General features: G+C 51.1%; 2 long non-coding RNA genes across 2 annotated transcripts; one reads left to right on the forward strand and one right to left on the reverse strand.

Annotated features, from left to right (window-relative positions):
* The first annotated feature begins 2,783 nt into the window (after positions 1–2,783).
* On the forward strand, positions 2,784–9,366 carry LOC149123195 (uncharacterized). Its single transcript, XR_016218356.1, has 3 exons — positions 2,784–3,280; positions 3,529–3,660; positions 8,527–9,366. It is a non-coding gene; the product is annotated as an uncharacterized LOC149123195 (long non-coding RNA).
* A 9,436-nt stretch (positions 9,367–18,802) lies between these two features.
* Positions 18,803–25,271, reverse strand: LOC138844743 (uncharacterized). Its single transcript, XR_016218357.1, has 2 exons — positions 25,186–25,271; positions 18,803–19,027 (listed from the first exon to the last, which is right to left on the reverse strand). It is a non-coding gene; the product is annotated as an uncharacterized LOC138844743 (long non-coding RNA).
* Positions 25,272–25,961: the final 690 nt, after the last annotated feature.

Consider the following 25,961-nt stretch of genomic DNA (forward strand, 5'->3'; position numbering starts at 1 on the left):
AGAAGAATAGCCCCTTCTAACTGTACTAGTAGCATCCCTGAAGACCACCCTCTAAGCAGTGGCCAGGCCCAACCCTGCCTGAATTTCCCAGCCACAGCATCCAGGGTCAAGAGACCTCACTATGCATCGACAACTTACAAGATAATCTCACCTTTGTCTGAAAACTGAAAAATGGCCACCAGTTACCCGACAAAACTCCCCTAATGAAGACAGCCTAGGGAGCAAAGTCCATCAAATACAGAATGGTGGCTTTTCTTTTTTAAATATTTCTTTTTTTTAAAGATTTATTTATTTTACTTGAAGGTCAGAGTTACACAATGAGAGAAGGAGAGGCAGAGAGAGAGAGAGAGAGAGAATGGTCTTCCATCCGCTGGTTCACTTTCCAAATGGCCTCAATGGCTGGAGCTAAACCATCCAAAGCCAGGAGCCAGGAGCTTCTTCTGGGTCTCCCACGTGGGTGCAGGGGCCCAAGGACTTGGGCCATCCTCTACTGCTTTCCCAGGCCATAGCCGAGAGCTGGATCAGAAGTGGAGCATCGGTTTGGAAAAAAAGAAAAAGAAAAGAAAACTACTGCATAAAATAACTAACTTGGAATAAATATTTTGCATCGGTTTGGAAAAAAAAAAAAAAAAAGAAGTGGAGCAGCTGAGTCTTGAACCGGTGCCCATATGGGATGCCGGCACTGCAGGCAGTGGCTTTACCAGCTACCCCACAGCGCCAGCCCCAAGATTTATTTCCTTATTTGCAAGGCAGAGTGACACACGGAGAGGGAGAAACAGAGAAAGAGAGATATCTTTCACTTCCTTGTTCATTCCCCAAATACCCACAACATCCAGGTCTGGGCCAGGGACAAAGCCAGGAGCCAGAAAATCTGTCCTGCTGTCCCACGAAAGTGGTGAGGCACGAGCGCATGAGTCATCATCTGTAGCCTCCTGGGCACATTAGCAGGAAGCTGAATTGGACCTGCACAGGAGCCAGCGCTCAGATCCGGGATGTGGGTGTCCCAAATGGCAGCTTAACCCACTGCACCACAACGCTGCCCCCAGAGTTGCTTTTCTTTCTTTTTTAAAAATATTTTTAAAGATTTAATTTATTTATTTGACAGGTAGAGTTACAGACAGAGAGAAAGGTCTTCCTTCTGTTGGTTCACTCCCCAAATGGCTGTCACAGCCGGCAGTGCTGCGCTGATCCAAAGCCAGGAGCCAGGTGCCTCCTCCTGGTCTCCCATGGGGTGCAGGGCCCAAGGACCTGGGCCATCCTCCACTGCACTCCCGGGCCACAGCAGAGAGCTGGACTGGAAGAGGGGCAACCAGGACAGAATCCGGCGCCCCGACCAGGACTAGAACCCAGAGTGCCGGTGCTGCAGGCAGAGGATTAGCCTAGTGAGCCATGCGCCGGCCCCCAGAGTTGCTTTTCCTATGCTGCTTTTACATAATCCTTCCCTGAGTAAACCTTCCCATCACCAAAGGAAGCCCGGGCCTCCCAAACACAACAGAATCTTCAGGCTTTTGGATATATTAAGGTTTTGCGCAAGAAATTATCCACAATGGACAGATAAAAAGAAGACAGAGTCTGCAGGGATAACCCAGCTTCTGGAAAGCTTTCAATTCTCTCCAGCGATATTTGTCTCACCAAGCTAGAGAGCTGTGGACTTAGCCATGCTCGTACTGGTTATGAGAACAGCTGACTACTCTTGGCTTGCAGATCTGGGGTCAACCTCCAAAAACCAAATTAAGCAGAACCCCAAAAGGGAACTGTGTGGGGCACCATTCTATTTCCAGGTTCAGTGGAGTCAGAAATCAGACTTAAAGAGACATGAATTGGGGTGGGCTTTGGCCTTGGAGTTGAGATGCTGGCTGGGACTCCTGCGTCTGTCTCAGAGTGCCTGAGATTCAGTCCTGGCTCCGTTCCCAAATCCAGTTCCCTGACAATGGGCACCACAGGAGACAACGCTCATAGCTTAAGTACCTGGGTCCCTGCCACCCCTGTGGAAGACCTCCATTTAAAGTTTTTTTTGTTTGTTTGTTTGGTTTTTTTTGTTTTGTTTTTTGACAGGCAGAGTGGACAGTGAGAGAGAGAGACAGAGAGAAAGGTCTTCCTTTGCCGTTGGTTCACCCTCCAATGGCCCCTTGCAGGGCCGAAGCACCTGGGCCATCCTCCACTGCACTCCCTGGCCACAGCAGAGAGCTGGCCTGGAAGAGGGGCAACCGGGACAGAATCCGGCGCCCCAAGCGGGACTAGAACCCGGTGTGCCGGCGCCGCTAGGCGGAGGATTAGCCTAGTGAGCCGCGGCGCCGGCCTCCATTTAAAGTTTGTTGGCGTAGTGGGTAAATCCACAGCACGCAGTGCTGGCAACCCATATGAGTGCCAGTTCTAGTCCCGGCTGCTCCCCTTCTGATCCAGCTCCCTGCTATGGCCTGGGAAAGCAGTAGAAGATGGCCCAAGTGCTTGGGCCCCTGCACCCACGTGGGAGACCTGAAAGGAGCTCCTGGTCAGATCAGCCCAGCTCCAGCCATGCGGCCATCTGGGGACTGAACCAGCGGACAGAAGACTCTCTCCTCTCCCTGTGTGCGTGTGTGTGTGTAGCTCTGACTTCAAATAATAAGTAAATAAATAAATAAATAAATATCTTAAAGACAACTATTAAGAAAAAGTTTTCAGCTCCCAGCTTCAGAGTGGCCCAGTCCTGGCCATTGCAGGCATTTCAGAAGTGAACTTGCAGATGCAAAATTCTCCTCTCTCTCTCTGTCTCTCAAATAAATATATAAATAAAAAAACCTTAAGACAGAATTTTTAATAAAGACATAAATAAGCTGTAAAAGTGAAGTGAAACTCAATGGCGGATAAGAACAAAACACAGTCACCCCCCAAGGCCCAGCCCGGGACGCAGCAGGAAGGGAGGGCCCTCCACTGCCTAGACACACCCCGCCCGCGACGCTCAGCCGGTCCCTCCCAGAACCTGAGCGGGACTCGTGACGGCTGTGGGGACACAGGTGGGACTCCCGGCTCCGCAGCCCGCAACCGGAAAATACAGCCCCTTCTCTCTTGTTATTGGCTCCTAGGTTTCCATGACTCGAAGTATTCCCCGTCCATAGGCTTATACTTCTGTCAATCACCGCGGAGATTTCTGGGAAAGGTAGTCCCAGTAAGACCTCAAAGGACTCCGAGTCCGAGGAGGTACCGTACCAGTTGGCGACCAGCGCTAACACGATTCCCGAGTTACAGGGCCATAGAAAATCTGTTTCCGAAGCCGAGCGCGGGATCCGAGTGACAAATACAGGTGCGAACCTCCGGGTCTCACCGGGGCACCGCGGAGCAGCCTGGGTCCCCCCGCGTGAGCTCCCGCGCTCCGGCCCGTGGCCACTCCCGACTCATCCCCCAGTCTTTCGGCGGCTCCTCCTCACCCCGGGCAGCCAGAGCCTACTGGGTGTGTGCGGCCAGCCCGGCTCCAAGCCGACTCAGGCTGGGCATAAGGATCCCCAGCAGAAGCCATTAGCAGGAAACAGATGGTGTGCTTTCCTCCACTAGCATCAAGCTCCCAGCACCTCCCCTTTCCAACGGCTGATGCACCTGCTGACAGCCTGAGGAAGCAGGCGGGAGGCCACGTGTTCTGGGAAATGCGCTGTTGGGTTCCAGACAGGGGAGGCTCCTGGGTCTCAGGTAAGAGACAGTGATCATTTCGGCAGACCCGTACCTAATAGTAGTAGTAGTAGTAGTAATAATAATAATAATAATAATAATAGACTTTCCTCACAGGCCTGTCTACCCCATCAGTGCAGTATTTAAAAAAAGGAAAGAAAAAGACATTTTGTGTTGGACTGTAAAATGTTTTAAATTGCCTACCAAGGGGCTCAGGTGGATGCTGTCTTGATGCTAAACCGATTGTTTCTTCCACAAACGTGTGGCGCATCTTCCAACACGTATTCCTTGGGAACATTCTGTAGTCCATGTCATCCTGAGCATTGGGTTACCCACAGACACCACACATGACCCTTGCCTTATAAAGCTCACAGCCTAACAGGGCCAATAAACTATAAAGCAATTGAAGGGGTGGGTGTTGTGGGGCAGCAGGATAAGCTACAGCTTGGGGATGCCCACATCCCGTATCAGACTGCCTGATTCAAGTCTGCTCGGCTTCCAATCCAGCGCCCTGCTAATGTGTTTGGGAAAGCAGTGGGAGATGGCGCAGGTGGTCGGGCCCCTGCCACTCACATGGGAGATCTGGATGGAGTTCCTGGCTCCCGGCTTGGACCTGGCCCAGCCCTGGCTGTTGTGGGCATCTGGGGAATAAAGAAGTGGATAGGAGATCTCTTTCTCTCTGTATCCCCTCTTTTCTCTGGTTCTCCCTCTCTGTCACTCTGACTTTTAAATTAATTAATATTTTGAAAAGAAAATATTAAAATCCCAAGCAGTTTTTCCCCCTTCATTCAGACAGAGTGGCATCTCGGTTCTTTAGCTACATAAGGGTAATAATTGGCAAGATAACTACAATAGCATTTTTGCAGAATTCTCACCGCTATAAACAAATGTCTGGCTTGGGTGAGCAGATGTATTTTAGTTAGATGGAAATGAGGAAAACTGCAATCTCACGAGAACCCAGGAATAACAAGAAACAACCAGGATATCTAGGGATTGGCAGGCCCCCTGTGATGAGAACGGCTTCAAGGGCCTGGAGAACTGAGGCATCTCCTGGCCCCTCGGTGGTATTGTTTTATTTGTGTATTCGTTTATTTATTCATTTTATTTGAAAGACAGAAAGACTGAGAAAGAGATACAGACAGAGGACAGAGACAGAAGATTTCCCATCCGTTGGTTCACTCCCAAATGCCAACAAAAGCCCAGGTTGAGTCAGGCCAAATCCAGGAGTCCTGAGCTCCATCTGGAACTCCCATATGGGTGGTAGGGACTCAAACACCTCAGCCATCACCTGCTGTTTCCAGGGTGTGCATTAGCGGGAAGCTGGAATCCGGAGCATAGCTGGGGCTCGAACCTGAGCCCCCCAGTATGTGGTGCAGACGTCCCAAGTAGTGCCTTAACTGCTGCAGAATGTTCCTTAACCAGTGTGCAGAATGCCAGTGTTGCAGGTGGCAGCTTTACAGGGAGAGGGAGAGGGGAGAGAGGAGAGGCTACCAGCTCCCTGATTTCAGCTCCCCTTCTACCTCTCTGGAGTTCCTATCATCACTACCCTTTCTCTACCCATGGATGGTAAGTTTCCTTGTCTATTTCTAATGGTGGAAGGCTGTAAAGAATTGCCTGTGATACTGGCATCCCATTCAGGTGCTAGTTCTAGTCCCGGCTGCTCCACTTCCAATCCAGCGCCTTGCTGATGGCCTGGGAAAGCAGTAGAAGATGGCCCAAGTGCTTGGGTCCCTGTGCCCATGTGGGAGACTCAGAAGAAGTTCCTGGGTCCTGGCTTTGGATTGGCCCAGCTCTGGCCATTGTGGCTATTTGGGAAATGAACCAGTGGATGGAAGACCTCTCTCTGTGTCTCTCCCTCTCTCTGTAACTCTGCCTCTCAAATAAATAAATAAATCTTTAAAAAATATATACGAAGTGTGATCTCATTCATGTGTGGTCAATATTGACCATTTGTCCACCAGCACAGTGTCCTTCAGCAAAGATCTTTCATTACAGAACAGCACCCAGGATTCCATGGGGGCTGCCGCCTGCTTGTGGAGCCTGATGCCCCCATCACAGGGAGGTGGCCGGGGCCGGGGTCGGCGTCGGGGTCCCTCCCTGGAAGCCGGCCACAGATCTGTGCTGCCTGCCCCTGGTGGCTTCTCCAGAGCGTCTCAGGGATGGGAAGCTGCGTCTCTCAGAGAGACTTTCCTGGGACTCCGTAAATGAGAACCAAGGGAGGGGCGTTGTGGGTAGCAGGAAAAGCCACCGCCTGCAGAGCTTCGGATCAGCCCGGCTCTGGCCCTTGCGGCCATCTGGGGAGTAAACCAGCGGATGGAAGACCTCTCTCTGCCTCTCTGTAACTTCAAATAAATAAAAAATTTAAAAAAAAACTAGAACCATGGGAAAAAGACCTTTTTGTTTCTGGAGGCAAACACGGCAAGCCATGAGGGGGTCGGCTGTCGGCTGACCGCAAGCTGAGGGAATGCACACTTCCCCTCCTCCTGACAAGGAGACAGAGCACAGAGGCTGAGGGGTGCTGCTGGAGTTTGGGTCCTGAGTCACTGAAGCCAGAAATAACTCTGACTGGAAGGCTTGTTTCATAAGTCAATAAATAGTCTTTCCTTTAAAAAAAAAAAAAAAGATGTATTTACTATTTGAAAGGTGGAGTTACAGAGAGGGACAGGCAGCAGCAGAGAGGCAAAGAGAGATCTTCCAGCCCATGGTTCACTTCCCAAATGGCCACGCAGTCAGGTTTGGGCCAAAGCAAAGCCTGGAACTGCATCTGGGTCTCCCACCCGGGTGCAGGAGCCCAAGCACTTGGGCCATCTCCCCCTGTCTTCCCAGGTCATAGCAGAGAGCTGGATCAGAAGTGGAGCAGCCAGGACTCGACCCGGCGCCCAAATGGGATTGCCAGCATGGCAGGAAGCAGCCTTATCCATTATGCCACAGCGCTGACCCCATAAAAATTGTTTTAAACCATTTTAAACTGAACTACTTCCGGGATAATTGGCGCATTCTACTCCTAGTTGGTAGAAACTTACAGCAAAGCATGTAAGGCTTAGGCCTAAAAGAGAGGATCAGGCCGGGCTTGGCACCAACTGGTACGGCAATGGCACGGTTGTCTTAAGAAAGGCCCCTCCTCAGATGCCAGCGAGCCCAGACATCTCTTGGGGAGGAGTCTGAGGGCCTCCCCACCACCTCCTGGGAAGATCTGGAAGCCAACCTCCTTTCCTGTCCCTAATGAAAACCTGGCTGGGCATCAGGAGGTCCTTGTGGCCCTCGGGGCTGATGTTTGCAAGACAGCCCTCCTCTGTAGCTGGGCGTTGCCATCACGCAGCCAGCATCCCGTGGGGAGTTCCGCCCCCCACCCCACCCCACCCCCGCGGAGCAGTTTCACTTGTACCGCCATGCTCCTGTGCGCGACGTCTTGCAGCAACACTAACTGATCTTTTAATTCCATTTCTGCCAACTTTTTGAAAATCCAGGAAAAGCGAAATCTGCTTTTTGAAGAAAAGCCCCCACAATTTTGTGCTGTTCTGCTCTCCGGCTCACCTCTGTGTGTGGGCTGAGCTGGGGTTCAGACAGCTTTGGGGAGAAGGGGACACCACCTCCAGTTGGGCCCTCTTTCAGGTCCTGCCTTTTTCTTTCTGTTTTTTGTTTGTTTGTTTGTTTGTTTGTTTTTCCTTCACTTGTGCAGAGGAAGGTGCCTGGGGAAGGGGCGAGCAAGTACAGCAGAGTCTGGGGTCTGGCTGGCTGCTTCTGCCACCCAGGACAGCGAGCCAGCGCCACCTCCCGCAGCAGCGGGCTCTCCCGGGTGACGCCCACAAGCCGGACCGGGAGGAGCCACCCTCTCCCGCCCCTTGGAGATGGGTGTGGGGCGGGGAGGAGAGGGTGGGGAAGGCGGAGGAAGAGGCGGGTGGTGAGGATGGAGGCGGGGACACCGAGCTGCCCCTCCAGCTTTGCCGGGCACAGGAACCGCCTGGGGAGCTTGCTGCTTGCTGTGCCCTCTCCAGCCCTGACTCTTGGTCGCTGTTGAGGACGTGGCCACAGCGCCCTATTCTGGGGCAGTCTTTCACGTCGCAGGGACTTGGTGGAGCCGAAGCCCGTTCCCAGGAATTTTGAGTTGTCTTACTCAGGGCACAGGCAAACAGGTGGCATGTCTTTGGAACAGCATGGTCCAAGCGGCATTTGGTCTGCTCCCCGGCCCCACCCCCAGCCCCATGCGGGGAACAAAAGGAAGCCTTTTGTGATGTGTTAAGGAAGGCAGGCAATGTGCTGTGTTGATCGTATTTTTAAAGGGTTTTTTGTTTGTTTAAAATTTCACAGCATTAAATTCAATCTTTTCAAGTGTACAGTTCACGTGTTTTTTGTCTATTCACAACCTTTTGCCACCATCACCAGGATCCAATTCCAGAACGTTTCCCTTTAAAGATAAAAAGAATCTTGGTATTTGTTAGCAGTAAGCCCCAATGTCATGGGCTAAAAGTCTTTGAGATTCCTTACTTCCCTCCCTCCCTCCCTCCCTTCCTTCCTTCCAGATTTATTTTATTTATTTGAAAGGCAGAGTTACAGAGAGACAGAGAGGAAGAGATAGTCCATTTGCTAGTTCACTTCCCAAATGTCCACAATGGCTGGAGCCTTGACAGTTCAAAGCCAAGGAGCCAGGAGCTTCTTCCAGGTCTCCCATACGGGTGCAGGGGCCCAAGGACTTGGGCCATCTTCTACTGCTTTCTCAGACCATAGCAGAGAGCTGGATCAGAAGTGGAGCAGCCAGGACTCGAACCCAGCACCTATATGGGATGCTGGCACTGCAGGCGGCGGCTTTACCCGCTAAGCCACAGTGGTGGACCCTTGTTTCTGTTTCAAGACCCTAAAAGCACCTGATGTCTTCCTACGTTGTCTCAGGTTTCCAGTTACATTCTCGGGAACACAGCCATCGCGGCCACCCTGGGCTGGGAGAGACCCCACTGCAAGAGGAGCACCTGCCCAGAGGCCAGAGAGGGGTCAGAAAGCACCCCGGGGTCCCCCTTTACTCATCTCAGTCCTGAGAGCTCTGCCCCAGGAGGAGCCGGGCCCCCTCGTAAAGCCAGCGACCCGCACAGCCGACCTGCGCCTGTGTGGACTTACACCCACCCGAGAAGCAGTGACGAGGGCTTCCCCTCACAGAGTCCTCGCCCCTACAGTAAAATGCACAGACGCTCTCCTCGTCTGCCACAGATAAATTGCTTTGTACATTTAACTTCATCTGCGGCTTTCGTGAGAACTCACCAGGAAGCCGGCACACAAATTCGGATGAGTCACACCAATCCTTCCCTTCCCCGCAACCCCAGGCTAGCACAACTCCGTCTTCTACTGCAATGGATTTGCCTATTTTTGCCTATCCTGGACATTTCGTATAAATGGAATTGTGCATATGTGTCCTTTTGTGTCTGGCTTATTTCACTTAGCATCATGTTTTCCCATCAGTTCGTCCATGCAACAGCATTTATCCTTTCTATAGCTGAATAACATATGATGGTTTGGGGCCGGAGCTGTGGTGCAGTGGGTTAAGCCACAGCCTACAGTGCCGGCATCCCATATGAGCACTGGTTTGAGTCCCAGTTGCTCCATTTCCTATCCAGCTCCCTGCCAATGCACCTGGGAAAGCAGGGGAAGCTGGCTCAAGTGCTTGGGTTTTTGCACCTGTGTGGAAGACCCTGATGAAGCTCCTGGCTTTGGCCTGGCCCAGCCCCAGCCATTGCAGCCATTTGGGGAGTGAACCAGCAGACAGAGGACCTCTCTCTTTCTCTCTCTCTCTCTCTCTCTCTGTCTCCTCTCTCTGTAACTCTGCCTGTCAAATAAATAAATCTTTTTAAAAATATATTTGATGTAAGAATATGCCATATTTGATTATCAGATGACAGATGCTTCCATTTAACTACATGTTCCAATTGCCTGGCTTCTGCCTTGCCCTACTCCTGCATTTTGGTTAGATCTCTGTCTCCTCTCTCCCAGCCTTTCCAATAAATAAATATTTTAAAACTTTAACAAAAGCAAATACACATTCTGATTCAGTGGGTCTGACGGCTCCTGAGATGCTGCACTTTTCCCCCTTTCTTTTAAAATATTTATTTGGAAAGGCAGAGAGATCTTCCATCTGCTGATTCACTCCTCAGATGCCCCCAACATCATGCGCTGGGCCTGCAGGAGCCAGGAGCCAGGAACTCAATCCGGAACTCATGGATGGCAGCAACTCGGGTACTTGACAGATCATCCGTTGCCTCCCAGAATCCGCATTAGCAGGAAGCTGGGATCAGAAGTGGAGCCAGAACTCCAACCCAGGCACTCTGATGAGGGCTGTGGGCGTCCCGACCAATGTCTTAATGACGATGCTATACTCCTGCCCTGACATGCTCCTATATTTTTCCCAATACTGCTGGTTCAAGGACAGGCCACTCTTTGAATAGTGATGATTTAGACTGTGAAGACTGCATTTTAGAGCATAGTGATTCACAATATTAATGTACACATGACCTTGGGACATATGGATTAAATACACTCATACAGGGCTGGCATTTGGCATAGCAGCTAAGATGCTACCCAGGATGCCCGTATCCCACATCAGAGTACCTGGGATTGAGTCCTGGCCCTTCTTCTGATCCCAGCTTGCTGCTAACACACACCCTGGGAGGAGCAGGTGACGGCTCAAGTACTTGAGTTCCTGCCACTCATGTGGCTTTGACTTAGCCCTGCTCCAGCCATTGTGGGCATTTGGGGAGTGAACTACTAGATGGAAGATTGTTCTCTGTCTATTGCTCTGCCTTGCCTTTCAAATAAATAGATGTAAATTAAACTTTTAAGGAACACACTCATATATATACCCACATTAAAAAAAATAAGAGTAGATTGGGGCTGGTACTGTGGTGTAGGGGGTAAAGCTGTCGCCCACAGTGCCGGCATCCCATATGGATGCTGGTTGGAATCCTGGCTGCTCCACTTCCAGTCCAGCTCTCTGTTATGGCCTGGGAAAGCAGTGGAAGATGGCCCAAGTCCTTGGGGTCCTGCACCCATGTAGAAGACCCAGAAGAAGCTCCTGGCTTAAGATCGGCACAGCTCCAGCCATTGAGGCCATCTAGGGAGTGAACCAGCAGGTGGAAGACCTAAAACCTCTCTCTCTCTCTCTCTCTCTCTCTCTCTCTCTTCTCTGCCTCTTCTCTCTATAACTCTGCCTTTCAAATAAATAAATCTTTTAAAAAATACGAGTGGAATCATGCCAGTATTATTTAGTAACTTGCTTCTTTAACTTAACCATATTAATGAGCATAATAACTCATGCAGATAACTGCACAGAGGGGTCAGGACCCAGCAGGTCTAAACACAGCCAGACTCTGGCCCCCAGCCTGCGTGCTGCTGAGAGCCCCATGACATGGCTTGTGTCAAGGCTAACGAGGTATAAATCTTTAGCTGGAGTTCTGTCCCAATCAAAGCCATTACTCATCATGAACACATAAAAGAACTTTTGTTTTACAGCCTGGACTTGACCTTAGCAAACATTTTCAAGTGTTGATACCTCCAGGCAACAAATGGTCACATTCAGCGGGATGAACGCTTATTAGGGACAATGGGTTTATGAACTTGTCAACTGCTCTTCCCGGCTAATGGATCCTTCCAGTAGGAGATGGGAAGGGCCTCTTTTGTGAGAGCATTTCTGGGCCCAGGGTAGCAAAAGGCATGTTGATAGACAGCAGCCTCAGGGACTTGCCTGAGTGCATCTCCGATGCCCCTTATGTACCATGAAAATAGGGAACAGAACTCCCAATTAAGCTCTGACCTTCTACAGAGTGCGAGGTGAACCCTATCTCCAGGATGCTGACAGGTGAGAAGGTGCAGTCTCAGCGTGCCTGAAATGGGGCAATGGCCCCATGTGCCCCAGACTCGCTTTGTGCGCCTCTGCATAGCCTGTGCCTGCCTCACCTTCTGGCCAGAACTCTAGTGCTGACGGGTCCCAGGGCTTGACACAGCAGCGCTTGGGCTCATACCCGGGGGTAGGTTTCCATCCTCTCGGTCTGCTGTAATTGTAACTAAAGAGAATCCACCTGGGCCAGTGCTGCGGCTCAATAGGCTAATCCTCCACCTGTGGCGCCAGCTCCCCGGGTTCTAGTCCTGGTCGGGGCACCGGATTCTCTCCTGGTTGCTCCTCTTCCCATCCAGCTCTCTGCTGTGGCCCGGGAGTGCAGTGGAGGATGGCCCAAGTGCTTGGGCCCTGCATCCGCATGGGAGACCAGGAAAAGCACCTGGCTCCTGGCTTCGGATCAGCACAGTGTGCCGGCTGCAGTGGCCATTCGGGGGTGAATCAACAGAAAAGGAAGACCTTTCTCTCTCACTGTCCACTCTGTCAAAACACACACACACAAACAATAAAAAAAGAGAATGCACCTGCTGACCTTATGACCAATCAGAACTGTGTTAATTTGGGCCAGCGCCGTGGCTCACTTGGTTAATCCTGCCTACGGCGCCGGCACCCCATATGGGTGCCGGGTTCTAGTCCCGGTTGCTCCTCTTCCAGGCCAGCTCTCTCTGTGTGGCCCAGGAAGGCAGTGGAGGATGGCCCAAGTGCATGGGCCCTGCACCTGCATAGGAGACAAGGAAGAAGACCCTGGCTCCTGGCTTCAGATCGGTGCAGCGCCGGCCGTAGCGGCCATTTGGGAAGACCTTTCTCTCTGTCTCTCTCGCTGTCTACAACTCTACCTGTCAAATAAATAAATTTTTAAAAAAGAACTGTGTTAATTTAACAATGATGCTTGCATAAGAATTCCAGGGGTTGGGGCTGGCACTGTGGCATAATCAGGTTAAGCTGCCTCTACAGTGCCAGCATCCCATATGGGTGCTGATTCGAGTCCTGGCTTCTCCACTTCTGATCCAGCTCCCTGATATGGCCTGGGAAAGCAGTGGAAGATGACCCAAGTCCTTGGGCCCCCTGCCCCATGTGGGAGACCTGGAAGAAGCTCCAGGCTCCTGGTTTCAGCCTGGCCCAGCTCCTGCCATTGTGGCCAATTGGGGAGTGAACCAGGGGATGGAAGACCCCTCTCTCTGCCTCTCCTTCTCTCTGTGCAACTCTGACTTTCAAATAAATACATTTATTTAAAAAGAATAATTCCAGCCGGCGCCGCAGTTCACTAGGCTAATCCTCTGCCTGCGGCGCTGGCACACCGGGTTCTAGTCACGGTCGGGGCGCCGGATTCTGTCCCAGTTGCCCCTCTTCCAGGCCAGCTCTCTGCTGTGGCCCGGGAGTGCAGTGGAGGATGGCCTAAGTACTTTGTGCCCTGCACCCCATGGGAGACCAGGAGAAGCACCTGGCTCCTGCCTTCGGGTCCGTGCGGTGCGCCGGCTGAAGCGGCCATTGGAGAGTGAACCAATGGCAAAGGAAGACCTTTCTCTCTGTCTCTCTCACTTTCCACTCTGCCTGTCAAAAAAATAAAAATAAATAAAAATTAAAAAGTGAAAAGAATAATCCCAGGGCTTGGAGTGGGCTGGCTTTTTCTGCAGTGGATCAGCCACTGTTTGGGACACCCCATCCCCTAGTAGACTGCCTAAGCTGAGTCCCTGCTCCACTCCCAATCCATCTTCCTGCTAATGTGCACATCACGGCTTAAGTAATTGGGTTACTATCACCCGTGGAGGAGACTTAGATTGAGTTCTAGGCTCCTGGGGCCAGCCTGGCCCAGTCCTGGCTATGGTAGGGAGTTAGAGAGTGAACCAGCAGACAGAAGACCTCAATCCACCCCCCCACCCCCGTCTCTGCCTTTCAAATAAAATGAGACTAAATAAACACAAACTGCAGAGAGTGACATAGGAAAATGACTAGAATTCCCAGACCTCAGGCAAGGAATTTGTGGCCACCCAGCCTAATGCCAAAGGCACCACCAGCTGCCAGGGACCAGGAGGACTCGCTGTAAACAGACGTGCCCTGGATCAAAGGCACTGCTGGGCTGCTTTCAACAGGGATTTGCCTGAGCTCACCCCCACCACTTCCCCCAGCTCCAGGTCTTCATTCTTCCTTTAAAAGCGCTCTGCCGACTGACAAAGCAGGGAAAGCACATTTGAGATGAAGGGAACCCCCTTTTCTCAACATCGCCAGCCTCTGGAACAAACCCGTCGCCTGGCATCCGCTCCTGCCAGTGATGAGCCCTGGCCTCGTGCTTCTGGTATCAGCCTGAGTTTCTGGTCTCTGGACTCAAGGAAGCCTCGGACCAACTTAAAATCCACAGATGCACCCTGGCCCTGCAGGGGGGTGCCCCGCCCCTCGGGCCATCCCTGCTGGCTGGGATCCTCTTCCTCTGTAGCTACAGTTCTACTCTAAGACAGGATGTGACATCCTGAGGGGCAAACTTTTATTTATTTATTTATTATTTTTTTATTTGACAGGTAGAGTTATAGACAGCGAGAGAGACAGAGAGAAAGGTCTTCCTTCCGTTGGTTCACTCCCGAAATGGCCGCTACGGCCAGCACTGTGCCGATCCAAAGCCAGGAGTCAGGTGCTTCTTCCTGGTCTCCCATGCAGGTGCAGGGCCCAAGCACCTGGGCCATCCTCCACTGCCCTCCTGGGCCACGGCAGAGAGCTGGCCTGGAAGAGGAGCAGCCAGGACTAGAACCCCGCGCCCATATGGGATGCCGGTGCCACAGGCGGAGGATTAACCAAGTGAGCCACAGAAAACTTAAAAAAAAAAAAAAAAAAAAAAGCTTATTATTTATTCAAGAGGCTGAGGGACAGAAAGAACAAGAGACAGAGATCCCATGTTCTAATTCACCCCCTAAATGGCCACAATGGCTAAGGCTGGACCAAGGCTTGAGCCAGGAACCAGAAACCTAATCCAGGCCTCCCACATGGGTGGCAGAAATCCAATTATTTGAGCCATTAGTGCTGCTCCCCAGGAAACCAGAAGTCGGAGTCAGGGACCAGGGCCAAGGATGGAACTCGGAGCACTCGGAGGCTGGACACGGACATCCTGACCTCTAGGTCAAAAGCCCAGGCTTTGACCAATGAGAGAAGGCAAGTCTGGATGAAGTTACCGCTCTCCTTGCCCCCGCCCCTGCCCCCGCCCCTGTTCAGAGACTGGGCAGCTTCATCTGGCTCCTGGAAGACAGCTGGAGGCTGAAGACACACCTGCGCTTGCAGAGTGGAGCTCAGGATGCACACTCCGCCGCTCGCTCTCGCTCTCCCTGGCTTCCCTCCCCTCCCCTGCGCTCTTGCCTCCCGCGGGTTACACACCCCGAGGAGTGTCAACCTCTAGCAGCTCTGCTCCAGGCTCTGACTCTAAGGAGCCCAGACTAAGACACCAACTCGGCAGACACGCTTTCTGGGAATGGAGTCACGCACCAGCGTAAGCAGGGAAAGGGGGAGGAGTGAAAAGAGGGGCGACGAGTCAGAGACGTTCTAGAATTTTCCAAGATGTCAGTGCCAGGACTTAATAAAGGGTTACTCACAGAAGTCACGAAATATAGATCTCTTTATGCTCAGAGGAGCAGCTTTAAGGGGCAAAAATGGATCCCACATCTGATTTCTTAAAGTTTAATAAAAATCAGAGTAATGATAATAAATAGCAGTAATAATAGATATATTGGCCCAGCATTTCCACTTCTAGATGAATGTGTACAGAGATGCGTCCACGAGATAATATCAGGGGCAGGCATTTGGCCTCTTGGTTAAGGCGCCACCAGCCCATTATGTTATTTTTTTGCTCTGCTGATTGGTTTATTTTTAAACTTCATTCATCTAATTAATATAAATTTCAAAAGTACAACTTCTAGATTATAGCAGTTTTTTCCCCCATAACCACCCTCCCACCCGAATCCATCCCATCTCCTACTTCCTCTCCCGTCCCATTCTTCATTAAGATCCATTTTTAATTATCTTTATATGCAGAAGATCAACTTAGTTTATATTAAGTAAAAATTTCAACAGTTTGCACCCACACAGACACACAAAGTATAAAGTACTGTTTGAAGACTAGTTTTACTATTAATTCACATAGTACAACACATTAAGGAAAGAGATTCTACATGGGTAGTAAGTGCACAGTGACTCCTGTTGTTGATTTAACAATTGACACTTATTTATGATGTCAGTAATCACCCAAGGCTCTTGTCTGGAGCTGCCAAGGCTATGGAAGCCTCTTGAGTTCACCAACTCCAACCTTATTTAGATAAGGCCATAGTCAAAGGTACCTCCTTCTTTGATGGCCTGTTCTTTCCACTGGGATCTCACTCGCAGAGACCTTTCATTTAGGTCATTTTTTGCCAGTGCCTTGACTCCCCGTGCCTGAGAGCTCTTATGCACCCATTATTTTAGCAGCTGGGGTCAATTCCCTGCTCCGCTCCCGATTCCAGTTCCTGCTAATGCAGACCCTGGAAGGCAATGGGCGATGTCACCGCCGCCCACTTGGGGGGCCTGGATTGAGTTCTTTGTTCCTGCCTTCAGCCTGGCACGGGGAATCAGTCTACGGGAACACTCGCTCGGGCTCTACTTCCCAAATACCAGCAGATGGAAGACCTCTCTCTCCCTCCCTCTCTCTCTCTCTGTAACTCTACCTCTCAAAAAAAATAAATAAATAAAAAATAAAAACTAACTTAGGGAATCACAAGAGGAATCCTTTTTGACATTTTAATTCATAGACTTCTTTCTTATTTTTAAAGCACAAAAGTAAGCCACAAACACATATCAATGGCCAAGGTCTCAAATAAATCCAAGAAATGAAGACCTATATTCTGCTTTCAACAATCTCATTGTCCGTTCTCTACCTGGAGGTAGACATCCAGTGGTTGATGGTCTGAGGGCCCTACACTCTTCCTGTCCTCTTTCTGGTGCATTTCTATCCATATGTGTGTTTTCCCCCTAAATACCACCACTCACTGCAGGCCACAATCTCAACCAACAGGCCAAATGCAGCCCATCATGGAGTTTGACTCTCATAGTTGTCCGTGTGTGTGTGTGTGTGTGTGTGTGTGTTTAGTGTTTGAATTAGTTGCCAATATTTTATGGTTGTTGTTGCTGTTGTTAAAGATTTATTTACAGGACCAGTGCTGTGGAGTAGCAGGTAAAGCCGCTGCCTGCAGTGCCGGCATCCCATATGGGAACCCGTTCGAGTCCCGGCTGCTCCATTTCCCATCCAGCTCTCTTTGCTGTGGCCTGGGAAAGCAATGGAAGATGGCCCAAGTGCTTGGGCCCCTGATCCCACATGGGAGACCTGGAAGAAGCTCCTGGCTCCTGGCTTCGGATCGGCCCAGCTCCAACAGTTGCAGCCATCTGGGGAGTGAGCCAGCTGATGGAAGACCCCGCCCCCCCCCACCTCTCTGTAACTCTGCCTTTCAAATAAATAAAGAAAATAGTTTTAAAAAAGATTTATTTAGGCCGGCACCGCGGCTCAACAGGCTAATCCTCCGCCTAGTGGCGCCAGCACACCGGGTTCTAGTCCCGGTCAGGGCGCCGGATTCTGTCCCGGTTGCCCCTCTTCCAGGCCAGCTCTCTGCTGTGGCCCGGGAGTGCAGAGGAGGATGGCCCAAGTGCTTGGGCCCTGCACCCCATGGGAGACCAGGAGAAGCACCTGGCTCCTGCCATCGGATCAGCCAGCCGCGGCGGCCATTGGAGGGTGAACCAATGACAAAAGGAAGACCTTTCTCTCTGTCTCTCTCTCTCACTGTCCACTCTGCCTGTAAAAAAAAAAAAAAAAAAAAAGATTTATTTACTCACTTTTTTGGAAAGAGAGTGACAGAGAGAGGGAGAGACAGAGCTGATTCACTCCCCTAAATGGATGCAACAGCCAGGGCTCGGCCAGGCCTAACCCAGGAGCCAGGAACTCCATCTGGGTCTCCCGCATGGATGGCAGGGTCCAAGCACTTGAACCATTTTCTGCTGCTTTTCCCAAGCACACTAGCAGGAAGCTGGATTGGAAGTGAAGCAGTTGAGACATGGGTCCCAGTTGCTACCTTAAAAAAAAAAAAAAAAGATTTACTTATTTGAAAGGCAGGGTTACAGAGAGAGAGAGGGAGAGACAGAGAGGTCTTCCATCTGCTGGTTCACTCCCCAAATAGCCACAATGGCTAGGGCTGAGCCAGCCAAAGCCAGGAGCCAGGAGTTTCTTCCAAATATCCCATGAACACTCGGGCCATCTTCTACTGCTTTTCCAGACCATTAGCAGGGAGCTGGATTGGAAGTAGAGCAGGTGGGACTCGAACTGGTGCCCATTATGGGATGCCGGCACTGCAGGTGACGGCTTAACCCACTGCACCACAGCAGCAGCCCCCGAGTTGCTAACATTTTAAATTGGGTTATTTCAGGGACTGGCATTGTGGGGCAGGTTGAATTGTTGATTGCAATGCAGTCATCCCATTATCGGGGGTTCGGTTTGAATACTGGCTGCTCCCATTCTGGTCCTGCTAATGAGCCTGGGAAGCCAGCAGAGGCTGACCAAAGTCTCTGGGTCCTTGTCACGCATGTGGAAGACCAGAACCAAGTTCCAGGCCCTGACTTCGGCCTGGCCCAGCGCTGGCTGTTGCAGCTACTGGGGAGTGAGCCAGCAGATGGAAGATTCTGTCTCTCTGTGTTGCTCCCTCTGTCTTTGTAACTCTGCCTTTCAAATCAATAAATCCTTATTAAAAAACATTTTGTATTAAAAAATAGTGAAGTGGGCCGGCGCCGTGGCTCACTAGGCTAATCCTCCGCCTAGCGGCGCCGGCACACCGGGTTCTAGTCCCGGTCGGGGCGCCGGATTCTGTCCCGGTTGCCCCTCTTCCAGGCCAGCTCTCTGCTGTGGCCAGGGAGTGCAGTGGAGGATGGCCCAGGTGCTTGGGCCCTGCACCCCATGGGAGACCAGGAGAAGCATCTGGCTCCTGGCTCCTGCCATCGCATCAGCGCGGTGCGCCGGCCGCAGCGCACCGGCCGTGGCGGCCATTGGAGGGTGAACCAATGGCAAAGGAAGACCTTTCTCTCTGTCTCTCTCTCTCACTGTCCACTCTGTCAAAAAAAAAAAAAAAATAGTGAAGTGACAATCTTATGTTGAATGTTTGAAAACTACAGACACTTTTTAAAAGATCATTAACGTATACATCATCTCAGTATCCAGAACAAAGTCCCCGTTAGCACTGCGATGTGTTTCCTTTCATTCCTTTCTTGGCGCCAGTGTGAGCTGTGCCCCGACAACCAGAACCCCTTTAAAGAAATTTATTTGAGAGGCAGAGTTACAGAGAGAGAGAGAGAGAGAGAGAGAGAGAGATTGATCTTCCATCTGCTGCTGGTTCACTCTCCAAATGGCCACAGCAGCTGGAGCTGGGATGATCTGAAGCCAGGAGCTTCTTCCTGGTCTCCCATGTGGGTGCAGGGGTCCAAACTCTTGGGCCATCTTCTACTGCTTTCCCAGTCCATAGCAGAGAGCTGGATCGGAAGAAGAGCAGGCGGGACTCGAACCAGTGCCCCTATGGGATGGCCGGCACTGCAGGTGGAGGCTTAGCCTACCACGCCACAGTGCTAGCCCAAAAACTCTTTAAACATGTTTCCAGAATAAGGGCAGGCAGTTCGCCCGGCAGGCAGCTACAGTGCGAGTTAGGACGCCCAGGTCCCTCCCCCGTGGGGGAACCTGGGCTCCATCCCAGCCGCAGCGCCGGCCTCATCTCCCTGTTCACGCAGTCCCTGGGAGGCAGCGGTGACGGCTCAGGGGACCTGGTTCCTGCCACTCCCGAGGGAGACCTGGATTGCATTCCTGGCTTGGGCATCTGGGTAGTGAACCAGTGGATGGGGGGCTCTCTCTGTCTCTGTCTCTGCTTCTCTGCCTCTCCGCTAAATAAACACATTTCAAAATGTTTCCCAAATGAGTGAAAGTACAACCAGCTCTGGCCTTTCCCTCCTGAACTTGCCACTTACCTCCTTCTTGGAGCTGCCCGTTCTCTGGGACTGCAGCCATCCGAGACAGGAAGATTCAACCTCTCTCCTCCCCATTCTCTGGGTCACTCCATAAATAAATAAATAAATTTTTAAATATAATTTTTTTATTTTTGGACAGGCAGAGTGGACAGTGAGAAAGAGGGACAGAGAAAAAGGTCTTCCTTTTCCGTTGGTTCACCTCCCAATGGCCGCTGCAATGGGCGCACCACGCTGATCCGAAGCCAGGAGCCAGGAGCCAGGAGCCAAGTGCTTTTCCTGGTCTCCCATGCGGGTGCAGGGCCCAAGCACTTGGGGCATCTTCTGCTGCTTTCCCAGGTACATTAGCAGGGAGCTGGATGGGAAAAGGAGCAGCCAGGACACAAACGGGCACCCGTATGGGATGCTGGCACTGCAGGCGGAAGCCGAACCTAAATACACTACAGCTCTGGCCCCCATGCCATGCAGTTCTCCATGATGTCTGTGCCTGTTTACATTCCCACTGACGCTGTGCAAGGATTCACTTTTCTCCACCTATTTGCCGGCGTCTCCATTCTGCTTTTTAAGTGACTCCCGGGTACAGTGCTGTGACGTGCTCAGTGCTCCTGGGATTAGGAAGCCTGTGATGAGCCTTACGGACAAAGTCCTGTGTGTGCTGGGCAGGCTTCACTCAGCCGTGAGTCACAGGGCCGTTAGTGGTGAGCGCCCTAACGAATCAGGAACACCACACAAGTAGAAAAAAGGAAGAGGCAACTGGCCAATGGGTACAGGAGGCAGCTCCAGAAAGTGCTAAAGGAACATCTGCAGGGCATGCTGAGCCACGGAAAAGAGCGGTAAGTGGGGGCCAGTGCTGTGGCGTAGGGGGCCAAGCCTCCACCTGCGGTGCCGGTTTGAGTCCCAGCTGCTCCATATCTGGTCCTGCTCCCTGCTAATGCACCTGGGAAAGCAGTGGAAGATGGCCTGAGTGCTTGGGCCCCTGCACCTGCGTGGGGATCTGAAGGAGGCTCCATTTGGGAAGTGAACCAGCAGATGGAAGACCTTTCTCTCTGTCTCCCTCTCTCTAGCTGTAACTCTGCCTCTCAAATAATAAATAAATAAATAAATACATCTTTTAAAAAAGAGAAAGTGGTTACATGTGTGGATTCATGAGATAACAACAAAATTTAGTTGGCTGCATTGTTGTCAGGCTGAAAAGCCGAAGAAATTGACAATCACACGGCGTCAGGAAGACGTTATAATTTGCTCGCCCAAGGCTCGCTGCCTCACATGTGTGAAAAAGGGAGATCAGGAGGCTGTGGCCGAATCCGTAAGGCACAAGCTGAGAGGTGCACGGGCAGAGGATTACGTGGAAGAGCAGGATTTTGACCCCGAAGATCGCCTTGTTTGATAAGGGCCTTGGAGGTGAATCTATTTAATGCAAAGAGCCTCCACTATCTCAGCTTTAAATCGCTGGAAGACCCTGCGATCCGTCATTTGTCAGCCGTAGGTATTACCCGAGGCGGCTCTAAGCAGAAGCACACGTGACTCCAGGTTGTATCAGATAGCGGATGAAAGCGATGGGAACAGAAACTCGCAGGCACGTAAGCCTGCACGTCTGCCAGGAGCGACAGACCAGCATTCACGAATTCAGCGTCTGCAGTAATGCAGTAGAACGTAACTAACTGCAGGTTATGAGCACCAAAAGTTCCGAGCTTCAAACAGCACGTCTCTACCGTGGATGGACATCTAGGGTGATTCCACTTTGTAAAAATTATTTATTTATGTGTTTATTTTTCAAAGGTTGAGAGACAGAGAAAGAAAGAGACAGCCACCCTGTAAATGCCCACAACAGCTGGGACCGGGCCGGGTCGAAACCTAGGACCTGGAACTCCATGTAGGTCTTCTACACGGGTGACAGGGTCTCAGGTACTAGAGCCACCCCCTGCTGCCTCCCAAGATGTGCATTAACAGGAAGCTGGATCAGCAAAGAGGAACCAGGACTCGAACTAGGTACATGGGATGCAGGTGTTGTAAGCAGCACCCTAACCAGTGTCCCAAAGACCCAGCCCTGAGTGTGGCTTTTTTAAAAATATCGTTCACTATGTACGTGTTTCTGTACTCCTCTACTCACACACATGCATAAATCTTTCTCTGGCACTTTCAACCCAGAAGTACGAGACTGATCCAAGAGGATGCCCACTTGAAACATTGGCAGATCCTGCTAAGTCACATTCTAACGGCCTCTTCAGCTTGCACATCTCCCAACGGTTTAGGAAAGTCACCAAGCCGAGTATTACCAACACTTTTTCATTTGTAACTACTTTAATTTTTTTCATTTAAAAATTGTGGTGGAACACCATAAATGTGTCATCTTGATTGTTCTTAAGTGTACAATGCAGTGGTATTAATGCATTCATAATGTCGTACAATATCACCACCATCCGTCTCCAAAACCCTTTTCAGCCCATAAAACGGAAACTCTTCCAGCCCCTGAAAACAGTAGCCTACTTTCTTCTTCTCTCTCTCTCTCTCTTTTTTAATGCCTTTTTATTTACTTGAAAGTAAGAAAGAGGGAGAGAGCTCTGTTCCATCTGTTAACTCACTCCGCAAATGCCCACAGTAGCCAAGGTTGGGAGGGGCTGAAGCGGAGAGTTCAGAACGCCATCTGGGTCTCCTGCAAGAGCGGCAGGGGCCCAAGTTCTTGGAACCTCACCTGCTGGCTCCCAAGTTGCTCATTAGCAGGAAGCAGGATTGGATGCGGAGGTGGGACTTGAGCCCAGGCACTCCAGTAGGGCTACCGGAACCCAAAGCAGTGGCGTAACCCAGCGCATCACAACGCCGGCCCCTGTTCTGTTCTAGTTTCTGTCTCTGTGGTTTTGATTTCTCTAAGTCCCTCTTCCTTCAGGTATCAGCAAGATGTGGTCCTTCATCTTCTTCCTGTCTTTCTCACTCTTCCCTTCATCCAAAACAAAACAAAACAAAAACAAAAACAAACTTCCCCAATCACGGAGTCCACAAGGAAGCCACAGCGCCCTCCACTCTGCTGTGCTTCCGTGAGCCTAACAACCCGGATGCTTTACTTAGCTTTTATTTTCTCGCCATTTCTTCCCATCAGAGCGTGGGCTGAACAAGGGAGGGGAATGGCTGCTTTATTCATTGCGCGCTTAACTGGTTTTATTCACGATCATATAAACAGTATTTGTTACATTGTGTGAACAAGTGAAAGGATCCCATTCCAATATCTCCACACTTGAGCTTAGCCAGAAGGCCGAGAAGCGACTCAAAGATCTCGCTTAATTCCAACTCAGGCCAAGAGCAGATGGGGAGTCGTTCACGGAGCTCCCCAAACTCCAACAGCAGTCACAGCTGAGCAGGACACCTGCACAGCCTTTTTGTGTCACCTGCCAATCTCTTGTCCCATGCGTGCACAGCCCTCGTACTGAGCTCTGGGGCTCCAGCTGCTGCGTGGACGCCAGCATTGGCCTGGGGCAGAGGCACAGTCGTGGGTGCTGGGCTGCCTGTAATACCCTGACTTTCTTTTTTTTTTTTAAAGATTTATTTATTTATTTGAAAGTCAAGAGTTACACAGAGAGAGGAGAGGCAGAAGCAGAGAGAGAGAGAGAGAGAGAGAGAGAGAGAGAGAGAGAGGTCTTCCATCCAATGGTTCACTCCCCAATGGGCCACAACGGCCGGAGCTGTCCCAATCCTAAACCAGGAGCCAGGAGCTTCTTCCGGGTCTCCCACGCAGGTGCAGGGGCCCAAGGACTTGGGCCATCTTCCACTGCTTTCCCAGGCCATTTCAGGGAGCTGGATCAGAAGTGGAGCAGCTGGGACTCGAACTGGTGCCCATATGGGATGCTGGTGCTTCGGGCCAGGACGTTAACCCACTGCGCCACAGCGCCAGCCCCTACCCTAACTTTCTGCATGAATGATCACAAACCCCACCATGGGCGTCATGCTTTAACTGAGACCCTCCACTCTGGGCCGCTTCACAGCTTCTCGATGGCTCTGCCACACAAGTGGCAGGAACCCAAGTACTAGGGTCTTCCTCTGCCTTCCCAGGCACGTCAGCGGGAGCTGGATGGGAAACCGGGCAGCTGGGACTTGGACTGGCATGCTGACGTGGGATCCTGGGGTTGCAAGCAGAGGCTTAACCAACCCCTGCACTGCAAGGCTGCCTCCTGCTCCTGCGCCTCAGTCTCCCAAGACGCGTCCACATGGGGCCTCTCAGCTCCACCTCCTTTATCCCATCTCTCTTTCCCCGCTAGGAACTGGGCCGGCCCTTCATTCTCGCCCCCACCTCTTTTGCTTTCTTGCTACTTATCATTCTTTTTCTTTTTAAGATTGGCCTTTTTTGGGGTCGGCGCTGTGGTGTAACAGGTAAAGCCTCTGCCTGTAGTACCGGCATCCCATATGGGCACCGGTTCGAGACCCAGCTGCTCCACTTCCAATCCAGCTCCCTGCTATAGTCTGGGAAATCAGTAAAAGATAGCCCAAGATGGGCCCCTGAACCCGTGTGGGGAACCAGGAAGAAGCTCCTGGCTCCTGGCTTCAGATTGGCACAGCTCTGGCCATTGTGGCCAACTGGGGAATGAACCAGCGGATAGAAGACCTCTCTCTCTCTCTCTCTCTCTCTCTCTCTCTCTCTGCCTCTCCTTCTCTCTGTGTGTAATTCTGACTTTCAAATAAATCTTTTAAAAAACTGGCCTTTTTCGGAAGGTATATTTATTTATTTGAGAAGCAAAGTTCCATACAGAGAGAGGGAAACACAGAAAGAGAGGTCTTCTATCCGCTGGTTCACTCCCCAGCTGGCTGCAATGCCCAGAGCTGCGCCGATCCGAAGCCAAGAGCTTCTTCCTGGTCTCCCACGTGGGTGCAGGGGCCCGAGCACTTGGGCTATCCTCAGCTGCTTTCCCAAGCGCATTAGCAGAGATCTGGATCAGAAGTGGCACAGCCAGGACTCGAACTGGTGCCCATATGGGATGCTGGCACCACAGGTGGAGGCTTAACCCTCTACACCACAGAGCAGGCAATTATTATTCCTTTTCAACCTCCCTTCTACCCCCGATCTGGGACTCATCCTTGGTTCTGCAATCACGTTCCCCTTGGAGTTCCTGTTCTCCAACTTCCTCATCTGCCTGCTGTATCATTTCCCCAGCAGGGGATTCCGAAGCTGCCTGCGGGAGATGTGCAGCCAGCACCGCTCCCAGCCCAGCCCCTCCTCTGCTCTCCTGGGCCTTGCCACCTGATTGGCTTGGGGAGACAGAGGCACTCACACCTCCAGGACCCCTCCGTGCCCCAGCTGCCCACCCCAGGGGGAGGGATTCTTCTCCCTCTCCTTCCTCCCCTGCATGAATGTCTTCTCCCCTAGGCTGGCATGGGGCTCTTCTCTGTGCAATAAAATTCTCACATCACAAGGGCCGTAGCTTCCATTCCAGCTCCCAGCTAATGCACCTGGGGAAGCAGTGGAAGATGGGCCAAGTGCTGGGGCCCCTGCACCCACGTGGAAGACTCAGAAGAAGCTCCTGGCTCCTGGCTTTGGCCTGGCCTCAACCTGGCTGTTGCAGACATTTGGGGAGTGAACCAGTGGATGGAAGATATCTGTGTATCTGTGTGTGTGTGCCCTTCCCTCTCTCTGTTGCTCTGTCCTTCTGATTAATTAATTTTAAAAAACTTCACATCATCCGGGAAGTTACCTAATTTCACGAGCATTTTGATAGGTGACCAGGAACTCCGCAGCAGCTCCCTGGTTTCCCCAGTCTTACGGCCTCGAGAAGAGGCTAATGTGAGAATGGAAGAAAAAAAAAGCACCATAAATTAGAAAGACTATAGCATATGGACCCCACCCTGTTTTATTGGAAATATACATAATTCTATTTATGGTTTCTAAGCACAAGAAATAATTGTAGCCTCTGGATGATTCATAATTATCAACCGTCCATCTGACCTCAGCCCTTTTAAATAAACCCACTTTGATCTTGAAAATAGATTATTTTGGGGATGGTGCTGTAGTGTAGAAGGTTAAGACTCCGCCTGCAGTGCTGGCATCCCATATGGGCGCCGGTTCAAGTCCCGGCTGCTCCACTTCTGATCCAGCTCCTTGCTAATGGTCTGGGAAAAGCAGTGGAAAATGGTGCAAGTTCTTGGGCCCCTGCACCCACACAGAAGACCCAGATGAAGCTCCTGGCACCTTCAGCCTGGCCCAGCCCTGCCCATTGAGGCCATCTGGGACGTGAACCACTTAATAGAAGATCTCTCTCTCTCTCTCTCTCTCTCACTATCTCTGCCTTTCAAATAAATAAATCTTAAAAAATAAAATAAGCTATCTCTACAGTGAATCCAAACCATCACCTGTTCACCTATTCTTTGAATATGGGTGATATTTCTTTTTTTTTTTTTTAAGATTTTTTTTTTTGACAGGCAGAGTGGACAGTGAGAGAGAGAGAGAGAGAGAGAGAGAGAGAGAAAGGTC

Source organism: Oryctolagus cuniculus, chromosome 12, assembly GCF_051225735.1.
Source record: "Oryctolagus cuniculus isolate XC-2025 breed Fujian yellow rabbit chromosome 12, ASM5122573v1, whole genome shotgun sequence".
In the NCBI taxonomy this organism is placed as follows: domain Eukaryota; kingdom Metazoa; phylum Chordata; class Mammalia; order Lagomorpha; family Leporidae; genus Oryctolagus; species Oryctolagus cuniculus.